We start from the raw sequence: 10,581 nt of genomic DNA on the forward strand, positions 1-10,581 counted from the left end.
TAGACCTGGACTAAAGCATCCACCAACTCCTGGATAGTCTGTGGGGCAACGTGACGTTGGTGGATGGAGCGAGACATGATGTCCCAGATGTGCTCAATCGGATTCAGGTCTGGGGAATGGGCGGGCCAGTCTATAGCTTCAATGCCTTCATCTTGCAGGAACTGCTGACACACTCCAGCCACATGAGGTCTGGCATTGTACTGCATTAGGAAGAACCCAGGGCCAACCGCACCAGCATATGGTCTCACAAAGGGTCTGATGATCTTATTTCGGTACCTAATGGTAGTCAGGCTACCTCTGGCGAACACATGGAGGGTTGTGCGGCCCTCCAAAGAAATGCCACCCCACACCATTACTGACCCACTGCCAAACCGGTCATGCTGAAGGATGTTGCAGGCAGCAGATCGCTCTCAACGGCGTCTCCAGACTCTGTCACGTCTGTCACATGTGCTCAGTGTGAACCTGCTTTCATCTGTGAAGAGCACAGGGCGCCAGTGGCGACTTTGCCAATCCTGGTGTTCTGTGGCAAATGCCAAGCCTCCTGCATGGTGTTGGGCTGTGAGCACAACCCCCATCTGTGGATGTCGGGCCCTCATACCACCCTCATGGAGTCAGTCTCTAACCATTTGTGCAGACACATGCACATTTGTGGCCTGCTGGAGGTCATTTTGCAGGGCTCTGGCAGTGCTTGTCCTGTTCCTCCTTGCACAAAGGCCGAGGTAGCGGTCCTGCTGCTGGAGTTGTTGCCCTCCTACAGCCCCCTCCACGTCTCCTGGTGTACTGGCCTGTCTCCTGGTAGCGCCTCCAGCCTCTGGACACTACGCTGACAGACACAGCAAACCTTCTTGCCACAGCTCGCATTGATGTGCCATCCTGGATGAGCTGCACAACCTGAGCAACTTCTGTGGGTTGTAGAGTCCGTCTCATTCTACCACGAGTGTGAAAGCACAACCAACATTCAAAAGTGACCAAAACATCAGCCAGAAAGCATTGGTACTGAGATGTGGTCTGTGGTCCCCACCTGCAGAACCACTTCTTTATTGAGGGTGTCTTGATAGTTGCCAATAATTTCCATCTATTGTCTATTCGATTTGCACAACAGCATGTGAAATTGATTGTCAATCAGTGTTGCTTCCTAAGTGGACAGTTTGATTTCACAGAAGTTTGATTTACTTGGAGTTATATTCTGTTGTTTAAGTGTTCCCTTTATTTTTTTGAGTAGTGTATGTATATATATATATATATATATATATATATATATATATATATATATATATATATATATATATATATATATATATATATATACAGTACAGACCAAAAGTTTGGACACACCTTCTCATTTAAATATTTTTCTGTATTTTCATGACTATGAAAATTGTACATTCACATTGAAGGCATCAAAACTATGAATTAACACATGTCGAATTATATACTTAACAAAAAAGTGTGAAACAACTGAAAATATGTCTTATATTCTAGGTTCTTCAAAGTAGCCACCTTTTGCTTTGATGACTGCTTTGCACACTCTTGGCATTCTCTTGCTGAGCTTCAAGAGGTAGTCACCGGAAATGGTTTTCACTTCACAGGTGTGCCCTGTCAGGTTTAAAAAGTGGGATTTATAGCCTTATAAATGGGGTTGGGACCATCAGTTGCGTTGTGCAGAAGTCTGGTGGATACACAGCTGATAGTCCTACTGAATCAGCTAAGTAAATAAAAACGAGTGGCCATCATTACTTTAAGAAATGAAGGTCAGACAGTCCGAAAAATTGGGCAAACTTTGAAAGTTTCCGCAAGTGCAGTTGCAAAAACCATGAAGCGCTACAAAGAAACTGGGTCACATAAGGACCACCCCAGGAAAGGAAGACCAAGAGTCACCTATGCTTCTGAGGATAAGTTTATCTGAGTCACCAGCCTCAGAAATCGCAGGTTAACAGCAGCTCAGATTAGAGACCAAGTCAATGCCACACAGAGTTCTAGCAGCAGACACATCTCTACAACATTTAAGAGGAGACTTTGTGCAGCAGGCCTTCATGGTAAAAAAGCTGCTAGGAAACCACTGCTAACGACAGGCAACAAGCAGAAGAGACTTGTTTGGGCTAAATAACACAAGGAATGGACATTAGACCAGTGGAAATCTGTGTTTTGGTCTGATGAGTCCAAATTTGAGATCTTTTGTTCCAACCACCGTGTCTTTGTGCGACGCAGAAAAGGTGAACGGATGGACTCTACATGCCTGGTTCTCACCGTGAAGCATGGAGGAGGAAGTGTGATGGTGTGGAGGTGCTTTGCTGGTGACACTGTTGGGGATTTATTCAAAATTGAAGGCATACTGAACCAACATGGCTACCACAGCATCTTGCAGCGGCATGCTATTCCATCCGGTTTGCGTTTCGTTGGACCATCATTTCTTTTTCAACAGGACAATGACCCCAAACACACCTCCAGACTGTGTAAGGGCTATTTGACCAAGAAGGAGAGTGATGGGGTGCTACGCCAGATGACCTGGCCTCCACAGTCACCAGACATGAACCCAATCGAGATGGTTTGGGGTGAGCTGGACCGCAGAGTGAAGGCAAAAGGGCCAACAAGTGCTAAGCATCTCTGGGAACTCCTTCAAGATTGTTGGAAGACCAGTTCTGGTGACTACCTCTTGAAGCTCATCAAGAGAATGCCAAGAGTGTGCAAAGCAGTCATCAAAGCAAAAGGTGGCTACTTTGAAGAACCTAGAATATAAGACATATTTTCAGTTGTTTCACACTTTTTTGTTAAGTATATCATTCCACATGTGTTAATTCATAGTTTTGATGCCTTCAGTGTGAATGTACAATTTTCAAAGTAGCCACCTTTTGCTTTGATGACTGCTTTGCACACTCTTGGCATTCTCTTGCTGAGCTTCAAGAGGTAGTCACCGGAAATGGTTTTCACTTCACAGGTGTGCCCTGTCAGGTTTAAAAAGTGGGATTTATAGCCTTATAAATGGGGTTGGGACCATCAGTTCTGTTGTGCAGAAGTCTGGTGGATACACAGCTGATAGTCCTACTGAATAGACTAGAATTTGTATTATGGCAAGAAAAAGCAGCTAAGTAAATAAAAACGAGTGGCCATCATTACTTTAAGAAATGAAGGTCAGTCAGTCCGAAAAATTGGGAAAACTTTGAAAGTGTCCCCAAGTGCAGTTGCAAAAACCATCAAGCGCTACAAAGAAACTGGCTCACATAAGGACCGCCCCAGGAAAGGAAGACCAAGAGTCACCTATGCTTCTGAGGATAAGTTTATCCAAGTCACCAGCCTCAGAAATCACAGGTTAACAGCAGCTCAGATTAGAGACCAGGTCAATGCCACACAGAGTTCTAGCAGCAGACACATCTCTTCAACAACTGTTAAGAGGAGACTTTGTGCAGCAGGCCTTCATGGTAAAATAGCTGCTAGGAAACCACTGCTAAGGACAGGCAATACACAGAAGAGACTTGTTTGGGCTAAAGAATGCAAGGAATGGACATTAGACCAGTGGAAATCTGTGCTTTGGTCTGATGAGTCCAAATTTGAGATCTTTGGTTCCAACCACCGTGTCTTTGTGCAACGCAGAAAAGGTGAACGGATGGACTCTACATGCCTGGTTCCCACCGTGAAGCATGGAGGAGGTGTGATGGTGTGGGGGTACTTTGCTGGTGACACTGTTGGGGATTTATTCAAAATTGAAGGCATACTGAACCAGCATGGCTACCACAGCATCTTGCAGCGGCATGCTATTCCATCTGGTTTGCATTTAGTTGAACCATCATTTATTTTTCAACAGGAAAATGACCCCAAACACACCTCCAGGCTGTGTAAGGGCTATTTGACCAAGAAGGAGAGTGATGGGGTGCTACGCCAGATGACCTGGCCTCCATAGTCACCAGACCTGAACCCAATCGAGATGGTTTGGGGTGAGCTGCAGTGAAGTGAAGGCAAAAGGGCCATCAAGTGCTAAGCATCTCTGAGAACTCCTTCAAGATTGTTGGAAGACCAGTTCTGGTGCCTCCTCTTGAAGCTCATCAAGAGAATGCCAAGAGTGTGCAAAGCAGTCATCAAAGCAAAAGGTGGCTACTTTGAAGAACCTAGAATATAACACATATTTTCAGTCGTCTCACACTTTTTTGTTAAGTATATAATTCCACATGTGTTAATTCATAGTTTTGATGCCTTCAGTGTGAATGTACAATTTTCATAGTCAAGAAAATGCAGAAAAATCTTTAAATGAGAAGGTGTGTCCAAACTTTTGATCTGTACTGTATATATATTTTTTTAAAAATTAAAAAATAAGTTCATTTTTTTCTATATAAAATGGTAAATAAGGTTCACGGTGCTGAATTTACTGTTTGCATTCGTCACAAGTATAATTTACAAGTCTTTTGCATAAGTACTTTGCACAACTGCAACATATCACATTTGTTTTGTGATTACTTGATGTTGGTCAGAAGGCGCATTGTTTCAGTTTTAGGCTGGTTGAGGCCGTGGGTATCGTAGCAGTGCCAGTGGAAGCTGTTGGTTCACTTTTCTTAGCATGCTGTTGGATCCTGTGGACAATGGCTACTGCTCCATCATTTCTCGGTGTTACTTTTCTTTCTTCGATATATGGGCTAACCAGTGATTCTCCCAACTCCTCTATAAAAATTCTTCTTTTATATAGTCTATTTTTGTTCCAATTTGGGTGTATTTCACGCCATAACACGAATGCATTGTATGCCGACACATCAAGAATGTTGTAAAAGACAACTCTTGGCCACCTATTTGTTTTGCGTTTACAGGTGTAAGTGCCTATGAGTTGATCTAGAGCAGGGGTCTCAAACTCGGCTAAGTATATGAGCCGCACATAGAAAGAATGCAAATTTGAAGGGCCACATTCTTTGCAGGATGATATGATATTTTTAATGATACCATATTGTTTTTTTCTATACACATTTTGGATAATTTTTTCAACATTTTTGGCTGTTTTATTTTATTCTTTACAATGGCACTCATTTTATGGGCTATGGTACAGTTTTTTGAATTTTTTTTACAATTTTTATTTCCTTTTTGTGTCCACTAATTGGCGACATACAGTGATTTTTTTTCTTCTTACAATTAGCACCATATAGTAATTCTGATCAACTTCTTAGAGTAATGTTCCCATCTTGTAGTAATGTTCTCCATCCTGGTCCGCCTCTTGTAGTAATTTTATCCATCCTGGTCCCCATCTTTCAGTAATGTTCTCCATCCTGGTCCCCATCTTGTAGTAATGTGCCCTTCAGGGCCCCATCTTGTAGTAATGTGCCCATCCTGGTCCCCATCTTGTAGTAATGTGCCCATCCTTGTCCTCATCTTGTAGTAATGTGCCCATCCTGGTCCACATCTTGTAGTAATGTCCCCCCATCCTGATCCCCATCTTGTAGTAATGTCCCCATCTTGTAATAATGTTCTCCATCCTGGTCCCCATCTTGTAGTAATGTTCCCCATCCTGGTCCCCATATAGTAGTAATGTCCTCTATCCTGGTAACCCATCTTGTAGTAGTGGCCAATGCTGGTCCCTAACTTGCAGAACATTCAACTGAAAAGAATCACTGACTTCGGCTGCCCTCAGGACTAGGCCGCAGTCATTACTGGTGCTCCAATGCTTGCGGGCCCTCGGGCTGCGTGTTTGAGACCCCTGATCTAGAGTATCAACTGCCCCTTTTGTGGCATTGTAATGTAAAATTATGTCCGGCTTTCTGTCCTCTCGATTACTGATTGCACTATCATGGTGCATCGTGCTCATCAGAATGACCGTTTGTGTTTTTTGGGAACGTAAGAATCTACTGTGGTATCCTTAGTAAAAATAACACATAGAACTATAAATGTCTCTCTTACTGAGGATACCTTGTGGCAGTTCTGGCTTATTTTTTCTAACAGTACCCAGCATGGTCATTTTTCTGTTCAGCAACATCTCCCCCAGTTGGTATGATGTGAAAAAATATAACATTTTGTCCTATGAGTCCGTGTGTCAAATCCAAAACTACTCGCATGCCTTGATTTTTTTCAGCTCTTTCTCCAGTGTTTTTCCCTATGTATACCTGAGAGTTTAGAGCGTATGAACTTTTGCTGTCGCACAGAGTCCATATTTTGATGCCGTACTTTGCAGGCTTACTTGGAATATACTGTGTGAATGGGCACCTACCTCTGAATGACACCAGTTGTTCATCTACAGTCACATTTTCACCAGTATTATAAAATGTTGGTAGAATCTCTACCCATAAATAAGATACAGCAAAAATTTTGCACATAACTATACTGGAAGCGAATCCATCTGCTGTATCGTAATTTGAAAATGTATGTACGTGTAAATCAGCATGGACCAAAAGGACCTAGATAAGTCGATAAACAGTAGTAGATGCAATATACATATAGTCCAAAATGAGATTATAACTCCTTTATTTTACTCAAAAAATGGCTGAAGATTAGTATAAAAGGCTATCGGTCATTTTTGACCAAACAGTACAAGTGTAAAAAAAAACCTGGAGCAAGAAGTAAAAAAAAAAAAAAAAACACCTACTACCCACAGTAAGAACCCCTCAAATGAGGAAACGTCAATTAACCACAAGTTTCAGAACCGCATAATGAATATTTTAAAAAATATCAAATTTCAACTTTGGTCATTTTTGACCGAACAGAACAGCAGGGTTAAATAAAGATTCTTATTGTGAAGCAATAACTCGAGATGCTGGATTTAAGAATTTGAATTTTTGTACAAAATTTGTTAGCATTTGTTGTCATTTTCCATTTTTGATGAGTATTGTACAACCATTTAAATGTGGACATGAATGTAAACTTACATTCTTTCCTACCAATCCTTAATTTTTGAAGATCATCTATGTCTGGGAAACTCTTGGTTGAACAGTAAATCAAATATTTTAATCTGTCCGAATCATTTATCCATTGATTAGGAGAGTCATGTTCACAGAACATTAACACCAGACGTCTGGAAAATGTCACAGGAATCCACATTTTAAATAATTGATTCCTCTCCTCATTAGTTAAATTAAACTTATCACCAAAGCTCTCAAATATCTCGGAATTTCTACAGACATGGATTTTTGGAATGATTTTTTATCATTTTAACAAATTTTTCCAAACTTTAATGTGTAGCTTTTAAGTTTTCTTCTAATTTTAATGGTCTTTGTACATAAGCTCCTCCTACATTACTTAAGTCAATTATCATGTCTCCTACATCACTTATTATGTCAGTTTCTCGTTCATCCGTTCCCATGTCAGTCTCTTTGTCAATAGACACAAGGTCACCTTCAGTAGCTGTCATCTTGTTCAATTTCCACATTACAGTCAGAATCAGTAACATCATTAGTATCCTCTGACACTATTACACAGTCATGCTTAGACTTTTCTGACACTATTACACAGTCATGCTTAGACTTTTCTGACACTATTACAGTCATGCTTAGACTTTTCTGACACAAGTTTGTGAAATACGTCAATGAATTGTAAAATATTTTTCAACTTCTTTGTCTCTATAAAAGGACACCAGCTTAGAATCTATTTTTAAATTCTCCATTTCACATTCTGCGCATAAGCTAAGCCACAAAAACGTCTAAGTCAGTCTCGTCAGTAGCCTTAAATTTTAGTTTACTTTGCTTAGAAAAGAAGAAATAATATCCATATTTTTCCTTAACTTCAGATTTCTCAGATTCTCCTTAACACTGGGGTTTGGTCATCAGTGTACGTCTGATCCTTGTAGTACTTCTGGTGCCTGTCAATCCATCTTGAGAATATATCAGTCCTCAATCTTCTGTAGGTTCTTTCTGATTCTTGTGACAAAGTTAGTGGATTTCCCGACACTTGGACAACAGGTGTTCAGGTGCCTATATAGGCAGTATAGGTACCGTCCCAATTTAGGGTCACCTTGCCGCTGGTGGGATGGCTTGTATACCTTTTTTTGATCAAAAATAGTTCACTAAGTACCCTATATTTATTATGCAACTTTGCTTTACATTTATATATAATGATGGTAGGGTATGAGATATATTTTTGTCTTTTGTAGGTTTTGCTTCTTTTTGCTAGTGTGAACATGCTCCTATTTCTTGCATGTCTACCATCTTAGACCTCAGTTCACATTGCTTGTTTTTCTGTCTTGTTTGCATTCTGTGCAATTTAAGGGTGTGGGCATCCCCTTTGTTGAGCTGACTGGTATATATGTAGCTTACCACGGGCCTGGGTGGTCTGGAGTTGGGACCCGGTCCTATTTGTCTACCCTTTTATATGCATTACTTCAACTTTGATATACAGTAAGGTTTTTAATATAGGCAGTATAGGTACCGTCCCAATTTAGGGTCACCTTGCCGCTGGTGGGATGGCTTGTATACTTTTTTTGATCAAAAATAGTTCACTAAGTACCCTATATTTATTATGCAACTTTGCTTTACATTTATATATAATGATGGTAGGGTATGAGATATATTTTTGTCTTTTGTAGGTTTTGCTTCTTTTTGCTAGTGTGAACATGCTCCTATTTCTTGCATGTCTACCATCTTAGACCTCAGTTCACATTGCTTGTTTTTTTGTCTTGTTTGCATTCTGTGCAATTTAAGGGTGTGGCATCCCCTTTGTTGAGCTGACTGGTATATATGTAGCTTACCACGGGCCTGGGTGGTCTGGAGTTGGGACCCGGTCCTATTTGTCTACCCTTTTATATGCATTACTTCAACTTTGATATACAGTAAGGTTTTTAATATAGGCAGTATAGGTACCGTCCCAATTTAGGGTCACCTTGCCGCTGGTGGGATGGCTTGTATACTTTTTTTGATCAAAAATAGTTCACTAAGTACCCTATATTTATTATGCAACTTTGCTTTACATTTATATATAATGATGGTAGGGTATGAGATATATTTTTGTCTTTTGTCTTTTGTAGGTTTTGCTTCTTTTTGCTAGTGTGAACATGCTCCTATTTCTTGCATGTCTACCATCTTAGACCTCAGTTCACATTGCTTGTTTTTTTGTCTTGTTTGCATTCTGTGCAATTTAAGGGTGTGGCATCCCCTTTGTTGAGCTGACTGGTATATATGTAGCTTACCACGGGCCTGGGTGGTCTGGAGTTGGGACCCGGTCCTATTTGTCTACCCTTTTATATGCATTACTTCAACTTTGATATACAGTAAGGTTTTTAATATAGGCAGTATAGGTACCGTCCCAATTTAGGGTCACCTTGCCGCTGGTGGGATGGCTTGTATACTTTTTTTGATCAAAAATAGTTCACTAAGTACCCTATATTTATTATGCAACTTTGCTTTACATTTATATATAATGATGGTAGGGTATGAGATATATTTTTGTCTTTTGTAGGTTTTGCTTCTTTTTGCTAGTGTGAACATGCTCCTATTTCTTGCATGTCTACCATCTTAGACCTCAGTTCACATTGCTTGTTTTTTTGTCTTGTTTGCATTCTGTGCAATTTAAGGGTGTGGCATCCCCTTTGTTGAGCTGACTGGTATATATGTAGCTTACCACGGGCCTGGGTGGTCTGGAGTTGGGACCCGGTCCTATTTGTCTACCCTTTTATATGCATTACTTCAACTTTGATATACAGTAAGGTTTTTAATATAGGCAGTATAGGTACCGTCCCAATTTAGGGTCACCTTGCCGCTGGTGGGATGGCTTGTATACTTTTTTTGATCAAAAATAGTTCACTAAGTACCCTATATTTATTATGCAACTTTGCTTTACATTTATATATAATGATGGTAGGGTATGAGATATATTTTTGTCTTTTGTAGGTTTTGCTTCTTTTTGCTAGTGTGAACATGCTCCTATTTCTTGCATGTCTACCATCTTAGACCTCAGTTCACATTGCTTGTTTTTTTTTTTTATTATAAAATGTTGGTAGAATCTCTACCCATAAATAAGATACAGCAAAAATTTTGCACATAACTATACTGGAAGCGAATCCATCTGCTGTATCGTAATTTGAAAATGTATGTACGTGTAAATCAGCATGGACCAAAAGGACCTAGATAAGTCGATAAACAGTAGTAGATGCAATATACATATAGTCCAAAATGAGATTATAACTCCTTTATTTTACTCAAAAAATGGCTGAAGATTAGTATAAAAGGCTATCGGCCATTTTTGACCAAACAGTACAAGTGTAAAAAAAAACCTGGAGCAAGAAGTAAAAAAAAAAAAAAAAAACACCTACTACCCACAGTAAGAACCCCTCAAATGAGGAAACGTCAATTAACCACAAGTTTCAGAACCGCATAATGAATATTTTAAAAAATATCAAATTTCAACTTTGGTCATTTTTGACCGAACAGAACAGCAGGGTTAAATAAAGATTCTTATTGTGAAGCAATAACTCGAGATGCTGGATTTAAGAATTTGAATTTTTGTACAAAATTTGTTAGCATTTGTTGTCATTTTCCATTTTTGATGAGTATTGTACAACCATTTAAATATGGACATGAATGTAAACTTACATTCTTTCCTACCAATCCTTAATTTTTGAAGATCATCTATGTCTGGGAAACTCTTGGTTGAACAGTAAATCAAATATTTTAATCTGTCCGAATCATT

Source organism: Phyllobates terribilis, unplaced genomic scaffold (assembly GCF_046119375.1).
Source record: "Phyllobates terribilis strain yellow unplaced genomic scaffold, ASM4611937v1 Scaffold_36__1_contigs__length_13169755, whole genome shotgun sequence".
Classification (NCBI taxonomy): domain Eukaryota; kingdom Metazoa; phylum Chordata; class Amphibia; order Anura; family Dendrobatidae; genus Phyllobates; species Phyllobates terribilis.